Consider the following 18,629-nt stretch of genomic DNA (forward strand, 5'->3'; position numbering starts at 1 on the left):
TACCTCTCTCTCTCTTTCTTCCTCTTTTCTTTTCCATTTAGCACATATTCTAGAGTACCTTCCATAGCAGTTCTCTGAGAACTTCCCTTTTCTTTTCTCAGTGGCACAGTATTCCATTGTGTGGATGTAGTTCTTGATGGTGGACGCCTGTATTATTTCTAATCTGCTATAAACAACAATGCAGTGAGTGGATTTTTCATATGAATGCAAGAGTATCCATAGGGCAAATTTCCAGACTCGGGCTGCAGGATCAAAGGGTAAAAGCATGCTACATTTTGATAAATATTGTCAAATTTTCTTCCCTGGAGGTCATACCATTTTTCATTCCCACCAGCAATGTATGAAAGTGCAACACACATATCACTATCTATAGTTTATATATGAGAAAACCGAGGCACAGAAAATACAAAATTAACTGGTTAATAACATTCAGGCTGGACCTCAAACTTGTGCCTGGCTGTATTCCTCTCATTTGGTGTATATCAGCTAGTGACTTGCACTGTTACTTGTTTTATATATACATAGGCCTAAACTTTCTAAAGCTTTATTATAAACTCTTTAGGTTTATAACAAAGAGTTTCTAATAAACAGAGGCTGGTCAATCACAGGTGAGAGTAAGGGAAAAAGGAAATAGCATAGAAAAAGTTGGGAAACAAATGCAAGGCGATGCACTGTTATGAGGCCATTGCGTTTGACAAGTCACATGAGACCCATCTGGGCCCTCAATAGGTGCTTCTGCTTGGCCACGAGGGATGGTTGCAGACAAGTAGTGTGGACAAGCCATGCCTTGGAGCAGTCCATGGATAGAGAATGGGAGAAGGAGTTTATCTGTTGCCCTGCCCCCATTCCCTCCTCACATAGGGGGGATAACACACTGCACTTTCTTTCTTCTTGTTTTTTGTTTTTTTTTCTTTTAAATAGAGATGGGGTTTCTCGATATTGCCCAGGCTGGTCTTGAACTCCTGGGCTCAAGCAATCCACCTACCTTGGCCTTCCACAGCACTGGGATTACAAGTGTGAGCCAAAACGCCTGGTCTCACACTATACTTTTGAGTTGTGTTGCTCAGCCCTCTCAGCAGCTCCTGGAGAAGCCAGATTTCAAGCTCTGCAGTGCCTAGAAATGGTGCGAGGGACACCGAGTGGGTCACTGCAGGGTCTTGGAGACAGGTGAAGCTAAGAGAGTCTGATGAGGCCACATAAGATGTTTTTCTTTTTCTTTTTTCTTTTTTGAGATAGGGTCTCACTCTGTCATCTAAACTGGAGCACAGTGGCGCGATCTTGGCTCACTGTAACCTCTGTGTCCTGGGCTCCAGCGATCCTCCTACCTCAGCTTCTTGAATAGCTGGTATTACAAGTGCATGCCCGGCTAATTTTTTATAATTTTTGTAGAGACAGAGTTTCACCATGTTGTACAGGCTGGTTATGAACTCCTGGGCTCAAGCAATCTATCTGCCTCGGCCTCCCAAAGTGCCGGGATTACAGTTGTGAGCCACCACGCCCAGCCAAGATGTTCTTAATACAGGTATTTCCTTGTATGTCTTTAATTTTGGGCCTTATACCTAAAACGTGCTCAACAAAAGTTTGTGTGTTTTTTTTTTTTTTTTTGCAATTTATTTATTGAAAATTTATACATATATTGTTTGGCTGTAGAATTCTAAAATCATATTTTCCAAAATGTTTTTATTCCAAATCATAGAATAATTATAGCAAAGGAATACATAAGTCATTCAATTTGCTTCTCAATGTGTTAAACACAGAGATAATTATTTGCTCATTTGGTAAACATTACCTCGTCTGCTTCGTCACCTTCTTCATCATAAACACCATCATCAACTTCAATAGCTTCTCCAGTCAAGTATGACACTGATCTTAGGATTATACGCTCACGTAAAAAGTGACCTATTTTTGAGGTCTGTGCATCATCTCCACTCTCAGGAACTTCAGGAGGGGCAAAAAAATTAAAGAAAGAGTCACTGGAAACTGTGTTAGTCACAGTACGAACTGTCCCACTTCCCTTGTTTTTCTGCTGCTTCTTAATAGTTTTCAAAGTGACATCCTTTCCTTTTTTCCAATCTGTCTGGCACTCTGTACAACCCGTAATTTCTCATCCATTAAAAGAAAAGGGATCAAAATCATCTGGTCCTGACCTCATCCTGTATGTCTTTGTTAGCACTTCATTTGTAAAATAGTCATTGGGTTCACAGTGAAACTCTAAGACAAAACTCATAGGCTGGCCAGCAGCTGAGAGCTTCACTTTAGTATCTTTCAACTGTTTCAGAATAGGTTCGTCATGTTGCTGAACCATATCACTGAACAAGTCAACATCCTTTAAAACAGTTAACCAAAATTCAGGAATTCCTTTGGGGTCTTCTTTTTCTTCATCCTTTTTCTCATCTTCGATCTTGGCCTTTTCTTTCAACTCCTCCAAAATCTCATCTTCTTTATTTGATTTCCATTCACATTCTTCTTCCGTGGGTTCATCAATTGCATTAATAATCTCAAATCGCTTATCAAGTACAGGCTGATAGAGAACAGCATACTTCCTTTCAAGACTGTGAACTTCCTCATAGAATTTGGTTTCTATCTGTGCACATTTAATTTAACTTGCAGGTTTTTGAGAGTATTCACTCGTCTTTTAACTACCCTAGGCAGGCTTTCAATGTATCCTGTTGGTGTTTCTACCAGACCATCAAGTCTTTCTTGAAGGGCTGCAAGAATCTGAGGATTTTGCATCATCTGAATAGTTAGCTGACGTGCTTTGATTTTTGCTTCTTTACCAATTTCTTCTTCTTGTACTTCTTCAACATCATCCAAATCTTGATCAAGTTGATTGTCAATGTCTGCCATGTTGTAAGAACTCCAAATATCGGCGGCAAGTACGGGGAGCCAGGAGACCTGAGCTGCGCAGGCAGTGACTCAAGGCGGCAGTGGTGGCAGGAGGAGCAGGAGGTGGCACTGCGAACAGACGGTGCTAAAAAGAACCAAAGTTTTTTAACTGATCAATTTATTTGAAGTGATATTAATAAAAATACTTCCCATTATTGTAGGGAGATATTAATGTGTAATAATTAAGAGTTCAGCCTCTAGACACAGACTACCTGAGTTTTAATATGAGCTCTGACACTGATTAGCTATGTGACTGTTGTCAATGCACTTCATGCTTCATGTCTCAGTTTTCTTTTTTTTTGAGACAGAGTCTTGCTCTGTCGCCCAGGCTGGAGTACAGGCTGGAGTACAGTGGCGCGATCTCGGCTCACTGCAAGCTCCGCCTCCCGGGTTTACGCCATTCTCCTGCCTCAGCCTCCCAGTAGCTGGGACCACCAGCGCCCGCCACCACGCCCGGCTAGTTTTTTGTATTTTTAGTAGAGACGGGGTTTCACCATGTTAGCCAGGATGGTCTCGATCTCCTGACCTCGTGATCCACCCGCCTCGGCCTCCCAAAGTGCTGGGATTACAGGCTTGAGCCACCGCGCCCGGCCCATGTCTCAGTTTTCTCATTTGTAATAATGGGACTAATGCTTAAAACAATACTTGGCACACAGAAGGAACTATATAAGCATTAACTGTTATTATTATAAATAGCTTTTATCCAGTGTTTGCTACTTGCCAGTCACTGCATTAAGTGCTTTGTGTGTATCATCTCAATTAATCCTCCCAGCAAACCACTGAAGTAGGTCCTATTAACAACTCTATATGAGGTATTATTATTATTATTATTATTTTTTTTTTTTTTTTTTTGAGACGGAGTGTCGCTCTGTCGCCCAGGCTGGAGTGCAGTGGCCGGATCTCAGCTCACTGCAAGCTCCGCCTCCCGGGTTTACGCCATTCTCCTGCCTCAGCCTCCCGAGTAGCTGGGACTACAGGCGCCCGCCACCTCGCCCGGCTAGTTTTTTGTATTTTTTAGTAGAGACGGGGTTTCACCGTGTTAGCCAGGATGGTCTTGATTATATGAGGTATTATTACGCTTTACAAATGATGAAGTCACTTACTACTTTACAAATGACGAAATCAAGACTCCAAGAGTTTAAGTTATTTGACCAGCATCAAATAAGGTACAGTCAGAATGTGATACAAGTTTATGGACTCTAGTTACTCTATTATGTTATTCTTGGAGAACCAATTTTAACATGTATTTAGTATTATAAAAGCACCTACTTCAGGCCTGGAATGTATTAAATGTCACTTAGTATCTAACAACCTTCCCACCTCATCCCTGAGGACTTGAGTACTTGGCTCATGGTATTTCACTTATCAGTCTCTCAGTTCCTTCAATATGTCCCCTGATGGCATAAATAGCTACACCACATCATCTACCAGCACCGGTTAGCATACTAGATCCAATCATTTCCTGGAACTATTCTAATGAAATGGTAAACTCTGGTTATTATCAAAGACCTCTTGGTTCTTTCTTACTGAATCCTGTAACAACAGCTCTTTAATCTCATACATATCTCCTTTTCTTTGATCTGTCATTTCTTCCAGTCTATTATTCTTCTCAAACCTCTTCCACCTTTTCCACTGCCTGGATTCTATGATTGATGATTTAAATATTTTCTTACCAATACCATGTGTTATTTTCCTTCTTGTACAACCCCCAGAAAAACTTCAAAATTGGGTTGGGTGTTATGCTTTTCCCCTTCTACCTGAATGATTACATTTTGATGGAGAAAACCACATAATCATGCAAGCTCCATCACTATACACTAATGGTCTCCAACCTCAGCCAGGACCTCAGCATCACTTATCAATTCTCTGATTTTTCAACTTTCATTTTTCCTAATGACTATTCCAAACCTTCACCACCTTCTTCAAGCATCCTTCTCAAGTCCCATACCTTGAGTTCAGTAAACAACCTTTGCTCCAAATTCATCAAGATAATGGGGGGCGTTAGTTATTGGAGTTTCAGAGATCCATCCTTGGCTACAAGTTTCTGGTTCCATATTCTTCCTGAGAGATCGCTTGCACTTTAATGGTATAAACACTACTTTATGCTGATGACTTTTAAATCCGTATTTCCTAGTGCTCTACCTAGTGGATATCTGTGGTTGGAGGCCCCATAGTGTCTTAGTCTGTTTCTGCTGCTATAACAAAATGCCTTAGATTGGGTACTTTTTAAGCAACAGAAATTTATTTCTCATAGTTCTGGAGATTGGGAAATCCAAGTTCAAGGTGCCTGTAGATTCAGGGTCTGGTAAGTGCCTGCTCCTTACAGATGGTGACCTCTCTGTGTCCTCCCATGGCAGAAGGGACAGAAGGGGCTAGCTAACTCCTTGAAGCCCTTTTATAAGGTCATGAAGCTTGCTCATGAGGGTTGTCCTCATGACTTAGTCAGCTTCTAAAGTTCTCACCTCTTAATACTATCATATTGACAATTAAGTTTCTTTCTTTTTTTAGATGGAATCTTACTCTGTCACTCAGGCTAGAGTGCAGTGGTGCAATCTTGGCTCATAGAAACCTCCACCTCCTGGGTTCAAGTGATTTTCCCGCCTCAGCCTCCTGAGTAGCTAGGACTATAGGCATGCGCCACCATGCCTGGCTAATTTTTTGTATTTTTAGTAGGGATGGGGTTTTACCATGTTGGCCAGGCTAGTCTCGAACTCCTGACCTCAAGTGATGCTCCTGCCTCAGCCTCTCAAAGTGCTGGGATTACAGGCATAAGCCACCACATTGGCCAACAATTAAGTTTCAACATATGAATCTGGGGGAACACATTTAGATAATAGTATACAGGTACCTGAAATTCAAAAGGCTCCAAATTGAACACGTGATTGTTTCCCTGAAACCTGTATGTTCTGCAGGACATTGCTCTCTTTCTCGGTGCTGTGGGGTTACCTTCCACATGCAATCAGTTTCAAGTCCTGCCAAAATTTCCTCATGTTCTTGAAGTTTATCCCCACTTCTCTGTCCTTATTACTATCTTCCTAGTGCACTCTCTTGATTGAATTAAACTGCCTGCACTGCTTCAAAGCTTCCAAATTTTTTGACCTCAGGCTTGGCTCCCTCAAATCTATCTGCAAAAGATCACTGTTGCTAGGCGATCTTTCTAAGCACAAATCTGACTACATCACATTCCCACTTAAAATCCTGCATGGACTCCCCATTACCTGCAGGATGAAGTCCAAGCTTCTTGGCATGACATACACGGCCATCTGTGACCTGGTTTCAGCTTCTTTCTGCAGTGCCTTCACTTACCAATCCCTACCGGACCCCTCACACTTAGGCCACAGAGAAGAGCCTGCAGTTCCCTTGATCTACAGTGTATTCATAATTGCTTGCCTCTATGCCTCTATTACTTTTCTTTCTTTCTTTCTTTTTTTTTTGAGACTGAGTTTCACTCTGTCGCCCAGGCTGGAGTGCAGTGGCGTGATCTCAGCTCACTGCAACCTCTGCCTTCCGGGTTCAAGCGATTCTCCTGTCTCAGTCTCCAGAGTAGCTGGGATTACAGGCACCTGCCACCATGCTCGGCTAATTTTTGCATTTTTAGTAGAGATGGGGTTTCACCATATTGGCCAGGCTGGTCTCAAACTCCTGACCTCGTGATACGACTGCCTCAGCCTCCCAAAGGGCTGGGATTACAGGCGTGAGCCACCGTGCCTGGCCACGCCTCTGTTACTAACGTCCCCTCTGCCTAGACCATCTTTCCACTCCTTCACCTTTATCTAGCCAACTCCTACTATCCTTTAAGACTTAGTTCGTGGGTCACTTTTGGTAAGACTTTCTTGGCAAGCCTTTCTCGCAAGCTCCATACAGGGTAGGCAACACTGACCTTGTGTTCACACAGCTCCCTGTTGATTGCACTGAAGACGTCTCCTTGTACTTATCCGTGTGTGTGTCTGTATCACAGTTAGATTGTGAGCTCTTTGAAGCGTGGGACGGCACATTGTTTCTTAATGTTGAACAAATGGATGAATGATTCATTAACGAAAAAGTTTTACACCTGAAATGATTTCTCCGTTTTACAAAAAAAGGGGGAGAGGAAGTAATTAGTGTCAACAAACATTGTGATTATTTCTCAGTCTGACTATGATTAACAGCAGGTATAGTGAATTCAAATGGCACTGTGAGATCTGGAGATGCGCAGAGTGCATTGTGTCCCAGGAGAAGAACCTGGAATTCTCTGTAGCCACAATAAACTTGCAAGACTTCTATTACATCCACACAAAACTCTCATTTGAGTTAAATCCTCTGTGTTCATAGAAGGTCTTACTTGCTGAATGAAAAATCGTTTACTACACCTTGTTAATAACATATAGATTCTTGGTCTCAATAAGTGAACAATGGAACAGTGGAGAACAAACTAGAGTTAAGAGTTATTTTCCGGCTGGGTGCCCTGGCTCACGCCTGTAATCCCAGTACTTTGGGAGGCCGAGGTGGGTGGATCACCTGAGGTCAGGAGTTCAAGACAAGCCTGGCCAACATGGCAAAACCTCGTTTCTACTAAAAATACAAAAATTAGCCGGGTGTGGTGGCACGTGCTGTAATCCCAGCTACTCGGGAGGCTGAGGCAGGAGAATCGCTTGCACTCAGCTGGGAGGCTGAGGCAGGAGAATCGCTTGCACCTGGGAGGTGGAGGTTGCTGTGAACCGACATCGCGCCAGTGCACCCCCAGCCTGGGCGACAGAGTGAGACTCCGTCTTAAAAAAAAAGTGTTTTTTTTTTTTTTTCCTTCCTATACTGTCTCTTTCCAGGGGCTTCACAAAAACCCTGAATCTAGCTAATACAGAAAGCTAACCTGCTTGAACAATACCACACTTCCAAGCATTTCTTTTTAAAATTCACGTGAGAAGGTAAGGGAGGACTGGCATATTTCTCCTGAAGTTCAGTATCGAGTATTTATAAACTTAACTATTATTAAGGCTCCTTTTGTAGTTAAACTAATAGTAAGCAATGATGATGGGAAAAAAAGAGATAACTGCTAATAATAATAATTGATAAAGAAGTTACAGTCCTTGAATGCCCACTGAGTGGCAGGTGCTTTTCACGAAGTATCATATTTATGCCTTACAGCATCCTTTTGAATAGAAATTTATTTTTCCTTTTTCTGTTTGAACAACTGAAGTTCATTGAGCTCAGATAACTTGGGGCAGGTCCAACGGACGAGGTGGGAAGACTCTGGGGCCAAAGGCCACCAGGCCACACCACGCCTCTCCTAGCCCTGAGTTTTGCTACCTGCTTACGTGCATGTGCAGGCAGGGCGGGTGGGTGGTGGGTGAGGAATCAGATGAAGCCGCCTAAGGAACTAAACATGTGGAGTGGTGGAAAGGCGAAGGAGGTATAAGCGGTGGGCCGCTGGAACCCTAAGAGAGACTAGGCAAGAACCGGCAGAAGGGATGCACCCGTTGGCGGCTCAGAGAACTTAGGTAAAGAGGCGAGGGGCGGGGCCGGAGCGAGACTGGGGCGGGGCCTCGGGGACGGAGTCGACCATTTGGGGACTTGCCAGAAGAGCCGCCTCTCCAGGGGAATGAAAGGTGAGGGGAGCGTGAGTACAGGCATGATGGGAATCTCCGTGACTTGCTAAGGCAACTCATCCTTACTTGTTCTACACCCAAGAATAGGCCCTTTTATGCTCCCCTGGGGTATCTCTCTTGCAGAATAGGCAGGTCAACGACGGGCAGAGGGTCCTGCAGAGAGCGTGCCCCCCTCCGCCACTTGGTACAGCCCGTGCCCCCGCCGCTGATCTGGCAGGCTGCGCGCGCACCCTTCGGCGGGGCGCGGGCCGGCCGGGCGCAGCGGCCTCTACGGCCCGCCTCCGTCTGCTTCTCCCCGGTCCCTCCTCCCGCTGCTCGCGTGCTCCGGGCCGGCCCAGCACCCGCCGAGTTACGCGCCCGCGCTCCTCGGCGGGGAGGAGCGCGGCCGCGGGGGCGCGCCCCGGTGACTCCGCCCCCCAGCACCCCTCCCCTGAGCCCGGGAGCCCGGCTCGCGCGGCTAGGTGCGAGGAGATCCGGGACCCCACGCCCGCCCGCCCTGCCCAGCGCCCCCGTCCCGGCGTGCGAGGCGCCGCTCCCTCCTCTGCCCTGCGCGGTGCATGGAGGGGCCCGTTCGGATCGCAGCCGCCGCCACCGTAGCCGCCGCCGCGCGCGCGCGGGGGGATGACCTGGGGGTGGCTTTCCGAGCCGGCTGCCGCGCAGGAGGTCTGGAGGCTTAGCCAGCCCCGCGGAGAGGTGCGGGGGCGGGGGTCCCGCCGCAGGGTTGGAGGGGGGGTGGCGCGCGGGCACTGGGCTTGGGGGGCCTTGGCTTAGGGGGCGGGAGGTCCCGGGGACTGGCGGGCTGGCGTTCCCGGGAGGGCGTGGGGGTCTAGGGCTGCGCGCGGGGTTTGGATGCTGATGCGTGCCGGGCGGGGAGCCCCGGCGTTCCGCGTCCTCCGGCGCTCGGAGCCACCTCGCGGGAGGAGGCGGGGTGAGGTGTCAGTGACACGACGAAACCTCTTCTTGACGATGGTCCTCGGGGGCAGGTGAGATGCCGCAGAGTGGGGAGCTAGGGCGCCCGGGCGTTTTCCCAAGGGAGCAGGGTCCCTGGCCTCTCTCAACCTCCATCCCCGCAGAGCGCCCGCGAGAGACAGTGATTTATGTGTAGGGAGAAGCAGGAGAAATTTCCTGCACAATGTATCTTTCTCTGCCTTCACAAGACTCAGTGACTTCCCAGCCCCAGGGAGTGTATTTTTCCTTCTCCTCTGTAAAGCTTTCTGTGGATTGCATTATCATTTGCTAAATACATTACAGCTCGCTATTTATTTCAGTCGGCAGCTTCCAGACCTTTGTTGCTTTCTCTCCACATCTAGGAATTTCAGCAATAAATCACTGAGGGGGATAGATAGACTCTCTTGCCCTTCCCTTCATTGTTCTCCCTAACCCCACCAAATCAGGTGGAAGGCTCTCCAAAAGGAGCTGTTTCCAGAGTGCCTGCCCTTCCTCGTCAGGACGACAGAGGGTGGCAGGTGCTTTAAGGGCAGACTGCTTTGCAGTGGGAATCCAGAATTTAGGGAACCTCATCAACAGAAAGTCAGCCTTTGTGTCCCAAACCAGACACCTTGAAAAACGGGAGATTGGACTAAAAGCTCACATGAGATTTATTTTCAGGCCTATGCCAGTAAAGATGAAAGAGGCCAAGTCAGAGAATTCTGATTCCTTTCTGCGCTGATAACATAACCCTCACATTCCCGACTGACACTTGGCATACCTAGTGGACAGTGTCTCCAAGGAGAGGAAGGTGGGGAGGATGTTAGAAAATGAAATGAGTTTATTGTCAGCATAATTCTGAACATTCTATGACATTTTATAGTCACCCTCAGTCTGTTTTTAGCTGAAAATTTGGGGATAGTTCAACTTTTAGGATAAGATGAAAGAAAACCTTCAAAAAATTTTCTAGAAATTTTAAATTAGTGCTTAACTAGATAGCATTCTTCGGAACCCGGAAAGCATCAAATACTGCAGTCTCTGTTACGCACATGTTGAAATGAACTGCCTCACACTTGAAGTTATATGAGAAGGATGGAGAAAACCTGTTTCATTTTGTAAAGACGTGCCCTGGGTGTGTGTTTGGCAGTGTGTAGAACAGAAACATTTATATTGCTATTAAGAAACACACAAATGTATATTGTTTAACTTTCATGCAAAAACTTCCCAGTGTTTGGGAAATCTGTCTGTCTTTGAATGGTTTAGTCAGCCAGGAAAATCAGTTACTAGAGGTACTGTGCTGTTGTTTGTGTAATAACTCACTTGCGATGCTTTGATTGATTGCCGTGGTTCTCATCAACCTCCTCTTCTGTGCAAAGTACTTAAACAGCTCTGACTCTCAAGCCTTCAAGTACAAAGAACCCTTAGGACTTGGATACTGATCTAGCTTGTGTAGCTTGGCTTCTAAATCTGTCTTATGCCTTGCTTTCTTTGCAGGTGGTTTGACTTTGCAGGAAAGGAATTAAGTTCACTTTAAGATAGGACTTTCTGCCCCAGATCGTCGAGGTATATACAGATGAAGGCAGTAGGTGGGAATAGGAACTTCTGTCCTAGGGCTTTGCTCTAAAGAGGGCAGGTAAAAATTTGTTGACCATTTATTTCTTGGGCTTTCTTCTTCTTTTCCCACTTTGCCCATCTGCCTTCATGACTTTGTAGACAATTTCATGTATGGTTTTGTCGAAATGTAAGTTGAAGTAAAATTTTCCTTTTTTTTTTTCCGCGAACATTTAGACTAAAAATTGGTGATTGTTTCTAAGTTAAATGCTAGGGAAATGATTTCAGGAATTAAATATTATCTTAGTAAAAATCAGGGAAGGGTTAGAAAATAAAGAATGAATTGAAAAATGTGTTGCTTTAACATGTAATGACATGAGCCAGTGCCCTGTGATCAGCTGTGGCATGACGTAGAAGTATGGGTAAGACAACACAGTGGAGCTGTAGATGAGCTGTGTACATGGTAGCCCCCCCCTTTTAAGTAAATGAACTTAATACAAACTAATTAGATTAGAAACAGAATTTGGAGTCTGGTTGCCAAATATGTTGCTTTGAAGGACTTGCTTCCTTATAGTATTTTTTTGATGGGGAATTTTTTTCAAGAAATTTCGTGAACTTGAATTCGAGAATGTTTTTACTTAAATTTTTATATTGTGTGTAAACATTCCATGTGATAGGTTGTTGTTGTGTATTTGGCACTCATTGACTTTCAACAGCACAGGGGAGGGCTTTACTTGATTCTCTTCTGTTAAAAATAAAGGATGGTGTATGGAATATTCTTAATGTCCCTTGAAAAATATTGGATTCCAATTAAATGAAAAACTGGTTTGTTAGTTTTTTTTTTTTTAAATCCTTCAAGTTTTCCCTCATTGTTTATGCTCTTTCCTCCATTGTCAGGCTTAAAACATACAGTATCATTGTCATCTGTCCCCTGAATAATGGTCCTGAGGTGATATTATTAATGTGGCTTTTTAAAATCAAGCTAATTATACTTGCCTAAAAGAGCCACATGTGTGTGATTCTAGCTGCCTGGTGCCTTTTGAGAGCCCTGGAGACAAGCTAGTGAATAGAGCTGAAAATTCATTCTGTATTTGATTAAATGGAACAGACTCGCTGCTCCTTACCCCAGCAGGGGCTATGAGATCTCTTGATCCCCGAAGCGGCTCCAAGACCCTGGGAATTCCATTAGCGAGCACCTGAGGAATTTCTGCCCTGCAGTGCCTTTTTTGTATGTGTGTATGTGTGTGTGTGCAGAGGGAGTGGAGCAGAGCGGGGATTGGGGGGATGTGGGCAGGGGGGAGTTGAGGGGGTGGAGGGAAGGCTACATTAGAAGACTCCATATGTTGGCAGATCTAAAATCAAGGCATGACTTAACAGCTTATCTTGTAAGAGAAAAGCCCAACCCAAAGGCAGATTGCTAGTCCAGACTTTATTACAAACAGGACTGCAGTGATGTGTGTGTAGCGCTGAAGTGAACTCCAGTGTAAGTACAGAAAGTGGCTTTTCTGCTTTCCCTCCGAAGCACAAGCTTATACACGTTGCAGACTTGGTAAGTTTTCTTTGAATGATCTTTTGATAAATATGTAAAATTATCTTACTGTTTGGTCTTTCCTGTAAAGGCTGATGTATCAGTTTTAGTAACTTTCAAACTGAGAGCAAAATCAGACTTCATGTGAAACAAATTGTTTTGCAGTGATGAAATGCTTGTTTGAATAGGCATATTTTAGTTTACTCTTGATAGAATTTGATTGTTTCTGTTACATTATTATTATTATAGAATTCTAATTTAGATTGTCTTTTGTGTTGTCTTTTTAAGAATTCTATCATTTCTAGTGTTTTTGAGGCATTACTTTGCAGACTTGCTAGCAGCGCCAAGTAAATGAAAACGTATCTGCCAAAAACATTCTGTATAATCTTTGGAGTAACATTTTTGAGAAACATTAGTGTGTCTTCCTTCCCAAGTCTCTCTTCCCGTGCCTCAAATAATGTTTGGGCACAACCTTTTTTTTCAGAATATTAGCCCAGTTTGTTTCTTGTGTACTTTTCAAGGAAGACCAGTTCGGTGGATAGTGTAGTTAATTGGTTTTCGTCTACCAAGAATGTGAATTCCAATGCTCCTAGTTCTCAGCTAATGCAGAAAGCAGTAGCATATTTGATGGTTCATTTGATATATTTTGTTTCCAAGTAAAATCATGTTGTAAATAGTGCACAGCCTTTTCCGTCCTGCTCCCATGTAGCCCTCTTCCAAATTCTCCTCACAATACAGTGTGTTTAGAAAATAAAGAAGCCTTTTTGAAGATATGTTTAGCTTTTTTTCCACCTTAATCCTGGGCGTTTCTCCTACTACTCTGGCCAAATTGAAGGGACCCTGGATTGGATTGGAGTAAACACTGCAGTTTGTGCCTGTCGCACTCACAGCTGTTTAGTCGCTTTGCTGTGCAGTGTATTTTGATGGTCAGAGAGAATGAAAAACTAGCCCAAAGGACTTTTTGTTCTGCTGTGTATCTGTTGGAATGTGAGTAGAATGCTTAAGAGCCACTGATGTGCCTTTAATGTTACGTGAGAAAAAAATATATGGGTTATATTACTGAACTTGAGTTACGTATTTTGTTGATGTTTTGTTACTTGGAACTGTGAGGCCGATTTTATTTTGATATTACCCTAATACAAACAGGGAATTCGGAAGCTGACGCAGAGCTTGCTTTTCAGCTATTCTCGTTCTAGACCAGCTCACCTCTTGTTATTTATGTGAGCCTGGGCAATGATCTTGACTTAAGCCTTGGGGGTCTTTATCTGTACAGTGGGGATAGTAACAGAAGTTATGTCTTACCACTGTTGTGGGATTAAATGAGATAATGAAAGTCAAGCACTTGGCATATAGTAAAACCTCTGTAAATGTTAGCTGCTGTTATTTTTATGAACTCCTCCTGTACGTGTAAGTGTATTACTTTGATCCAGAAGAGATCTCTTTGAAATACTCAATAATGAGGAGTTCTCAGAAGCTAGTAATAGTGCCAGCACATGGAACACTACAGCTTTCTTAAATTTGCAGTTGAAACTTAGAAGGCAGTTGGACATCATGTGTTATTTTTTTCCAGTTGAGGTGTAACATAGTAATATACACAAGTGTACAGCTAATGTATACTAAGTGAACAGCTAGATGAATTGTTACATATGCACATGTCTGTGGTAACCAGTACCCAGATTGAGATATAGAACATTTCCTTGGCCTTAGAAGGCTCCCTGGTGCCCATCCAGGCAGCCCTCCCTCTTGCTAGCAGGCAGCAGCTATTCTGACGAAATAGAATACATGAGTTTTGCCTGTTCGTGAACCATATGAAAATGGACTCCGACAGTATATAATCTATGTCGGAGTTCCTGCGCTGCTCGATAATGAGCACTATAATAGACACAAGCCTGTGAGATTTATTCATATTATTGAATAACATTTATTTATGTATACAGTACTAATTCATGCTTTTAAAATTGTTGTAGAGTCTTTTGTGCAGTTTGAAATTCATAGTAATTCATTTTATGGGCACATTGGAGGAAAAAAGAAAATAACACTTCTTCCTGCATTACTAGAAAATCAGATCCCAATGGCTATCTTAGGAAAACAACCATGACCTCATTTTTATCCACAGAACTGGATTTATTCACTACTTGAAGGTATAATTACCTTCAGTTACAATTCCATAAACCAAATGCTTTGAAAACTGTATTCATTTTTATGTGTGTGTTTTTAGGAGGGAGCCTCAAAATAGGGGAAAAGGACCATCTAAGGTAGCTTACAGCCTTCACGCTTAGGATTAAATGCCATAATCAACACTTAGCGTTGTACAGAAGTAACCACCAGCCCAGCGTTAGTGTAATATTCTTTGAGTTTAAAATGAAACACCACAATGCTTTTCTGAAGAAAAAAGAAGAAGTCCATCATAAAAGGAAGAAAGCAGAGCTAGGATGTTATACTGCAGTGAGATTGTGAAGAACAGGACCAAGCACTTATATCAGGATGAAGAGTGTTGGCCACTCGCCTGTTAACAATTGCGGCCAGGCTGTGCCTATACATTTAGAATTTCTGTTTGTGTTGTTGAAATTCTCAAATAGGCTAAATAAAATTTATTTCACAAACAGACAAGATGATTCAGTAGATGAATCAGAAGGGTTTTTGTTTGTTTGTTTTAAATTTTGGAAGGGACTTTGGCTGCGGTTAATAGCTTGTATTTCTGTTATTGGAAATGTTGATTAAGGATTTTCTGGGTGTTCTGCTTGAACACTAGCCATTTTTCTCTCAGGAGACATTGTACTTTTCAACATTTATAATTGTATTAAATCTGACTATTCGTAGCTCTTGACACAAGGTCATTCTTCACGTACAGCCATATGCAGGGATGGGTTCTCCTGGACTGGAGAGGGGCAAATTGCCCCCTTTTCTTCCTAAATCAGACCATCCGTGGCCAGGATTTCAGTGGGGTTGGGAGTGTTGAAATAGTGATACATGATTCATCTTTTGATCTATAGGCGCACTCAAAGATGCAGATTATATTTCAGAAGAAAGAAGAACTATCCAACAAATAGAGCTGCCTCATGTGAAACAGTGCTGTTTGGAAGGGACATGGGCTCCTGATTCCTGGAAGTGTTCTAGTGGCATTTGCAAAGGGTACTGTGGGAAGAATCTCTTCCTTGGGTGCGACATTGAACCAAATAACCTCTAAGGCGTTTGTAGGGCTGAGGCTCCATGAAATAGGCTTTTATGGTGTGCCTAGGCTACATACCCACCACGTACATGGTTTTGGAGGTAGGAAATATGTTAAAAGTTCCAAACAGCCATTGGATAAATACATTTTTTTAAACCAGCTCCAGTTTAAAGTTGGAGATTGCCTCGACTTGCTGGCTGTTTTCACTTTGAATGTAATCCTTAGTTTATCACAACAAGTAAATGTCAAATATTCTTTCCTCCTTACTTAAATAGGGACTTTTCCAATATTCTAAGTGTATCAGTATCAGAAATGATAATACTTAAAAGTATAGCATATATTACCTTTTTATATAGGTATACATCTGAAGCCATTTGTTGGCCCAGTTATTTATTCATTCCTACAACACATTATATGTAAACATTAATAAATGCCCCTCTTGTCCCTCCTCCACTGCAACTTTTCTAAACTTGAGTTACAAGAGAGATAAATAACTCATATAGGGGGAAAAGGCCGATATCAGTGACTTATCCAAGTATCAAAACCATATTCAAGATATTTTCTGGGATCCATAGATATTTAACCATGTACACATCTTGTATCCGTAAATATAGTACTTTATGATATTTTAAATGATGGAAGGAACTGTGGAATCCTGAATCACCAAAATAGTATTTTCTCCATTTTATAAAACAGAAAAGTATATTGAGTTTTTACTGTTTTATATTTATGTATGCCCATCAATACCAATTCCATCCTCCCTGTAGCTTAGAAGTGGGCCGCCTTTATCTCTTCTCTGTTACCGTTACTTTACCCCTCCATTCTCCTTCTCAAACTTTGGGAGAGGGACAGAGGAGATTCAGCACGTGAGATGAAAAAAATGCCTTTGCAACTCCTGCTTAAACTGCTACTAACTCATCCCCTTGTCTTCAGTCTTGGTTTGTCCCCTTCCAGATCATCGATTTTTCTTACATTTTGCCTGAGTAATGATCTTTCTGAAATGTAAATGTGGTCATGTGACTGCTTTCATTAAAATCCTTTCAAGTCCCTGAACTGCTCACTTATTGAAGCCCAGGTCTTTAATTGCATATACAGTGTTATATGCCTACTGGAAGCTTCTGCCATCCCAGCTACTTTGCCTTCCATGAATATGCCATGCTTTCTCGCAGGCTGGAAACGCATCTCTCTTGGCGCTGATATGGCATCATAATTGCATACATGTTGGTCTCCCCCTTATTCCTTAAGGACAATGTGATTTTCCCCTATGTACATTGGCCCGCCCACTCCTTTCTTTGCACTCTGCTGAACAAGTCCTAAACACTCAGATATCCTGGATGGCATTAATGTGCATTTGAATTTCTGGGTGAGGGGGTGTGCTCAAGTGCATGTTCTGATTCAGTAGGTCTGGGGTGAGGCCCAATATTCTCCCTTTCTAACAAGTTTCCAGATAATCCTGATGAGCTGGGTGGAACACACTGAGTAGAAAGATGCTGAACCGTCTTCTCTAGGTCCATGAATGATTTCAACACACAATGTTGCTCTTAAAAATTCAGTGACATCAATGACTCTCAAGTTCGGGGAGCGATACCACAGCTTCAAGTAGTGAAGATGAACGAAAGCTTTAGATAAAGAAAAAAACAGTTACATGTGGAAGATACTAGGACATGCATTATCAGGCTATTACTGGAATCCTTGTCAAATATTTTGAATATTTTAACAATTTTGTATATTTAAAATGTATATAGTTGTTCTGTGCAGCATTATTCAGTGCCCAGAGAGCTGATGTCATGTTTTGTCTTTTTGTGTTTTACAGGGGTTCTTCTGGGTATGTAGGTACTAGAAAATATATTCTGGATTGTGTTTCTTGCCAGGGAAATTTCTGACAGTTACTGGCTTTTTACAGTATCAGAATAAAAGTAATTAGAATTCTTTATTTTACTATAGTTTGATATCTATTCAGTGAGTAATTGTACACACTGCCTGGTTAGAGGTAAAATTGGCAAGGGGAATGAATGTTTATTGGATAAAATACTGCTTTTATCAGGCCATGAAATTATTGTAGTGACATCAGAACTTGGCAGTCTCTTATTCTAATAAAAAGAAAAATAGCATTGCAAGCTGGGGATAAGACATTTTTCCTGCCCATTTAATTTGGCTTCTTTTCGTGATTTTGGCCTTAGGGTGTGTGTATAACAAAACAGCAACGCAGTGAATAACAGGCAGTAAGAATTAGGGAGTGAGCATGGTTTCAGCTGGAATGGACATAGTGTTTATCACTAAGCTCTATTTCAGTCATTCTAACGGTCCCTCTCCTGTTGGTGACTATGAGGGTATGAGAGTGGGTATGGGGAATCCTCATTTATAAAATGGGGTTAAACGTCACAATTTGGCTTGATATTACATAGCTTGCAATGTAGTGAAAGCATCTGATACTGGCTCATAAAATGATCATGTGGCTGAATGTCTGAATGTGATTATGTATGTGACCGTACAGTTTTGCTAGAAAGGTGCTATTTATGCCTCCGTGTAAAAACACCAGTCCAATAATATCAGATTACCAATCAGAGCAGTTTGATTTGATTTAGTGTTTCCTCCTTCCCATTTCATCCTGTGCACTGTTATTGTGAAATTAGATTTCTAGATATGACCATGATTTAATGACAGCTCGTTATCAGGATTTTGGTCTGGTGTCCTAACATCCAAGCAGTAGTTCCAGTAAACCTTGAGACTACTAAACCTGGAGGAGGTATTTTTATAGTTCTTAATAGATTATTACACTCCTGAGTAGAGCCACACTGGAGTCTTAACTGCTATGTTGTGCCCATGATTTACCTCCTGGGTGCATCTTACTGTGTGATCAGCTTTTTAAATGAGGTCATTTTATTGTTTCTTCCATTAAATCTTGGATGTTCATCCAAAAGGAAATGGCGGGTTTTCTTCTACAGTAATAAGAATTATATTGGCCGGGCGCGGTGGCTCACGCCTG

At 42.7% G+C, this 18,629-nt stretch overlaps 1 protein-coding gene and 1 pseudogene across 5 annotated transcripts in view; one reads left to right on the top strand and one right to left on the bottom strand.

The window, feature by feature from the left end:
• The window catches only part of CDON (cell adhesion associated, oncogene regulated), a 242,908-nt gene that overhangs the window by 130,471 nt on the left and 93,808 nt on the right, over positions 1-18,629 (top strand). Inside the window, exon 1 of one of the 4 annotated variants that reach the window (XM_009187617.4) lies at positions 8,927-9,161. The exons of 1 other annotated variant lie outside the window; for it this stretch is intronic. The gene's annotated coding sequence lies outside the window, so the exon portion shown is untranslated. Of the gene's footprint in view, positions 1-8,926; positions 9,162-9,290; positions 9,452-12,254; positions 12,496-18,629 lie in introns of those variants that run through there. 2 more of the 4 variants (XM_031652805.1, XM_009187622.4) reach the window with 2 other exon arrangements.
• Positions 1,772-2,904, bottom strand: LOC101023106 (annotated as a pseudogene). The gene has a single exon (XR_162551.5). The product of XR_162551.5 is annotated as a nucleosome assembly protein 1-like 1 pseudogene (transcript).

Source organism: Papio anubis, chromosome 12 (genome assembly GCF_008728515.1).
Source record: "Papio anubis isolate 15944 chromosome 12, Panubis1.0, whole genome shotgun sequence".
In the NCBI taxonomy this organism is placed as follows: Eukaryota; Metazoa; Chordata; class Mammalia; order Primates; family Cercopithecidae; genus Papio; species Papio anubis.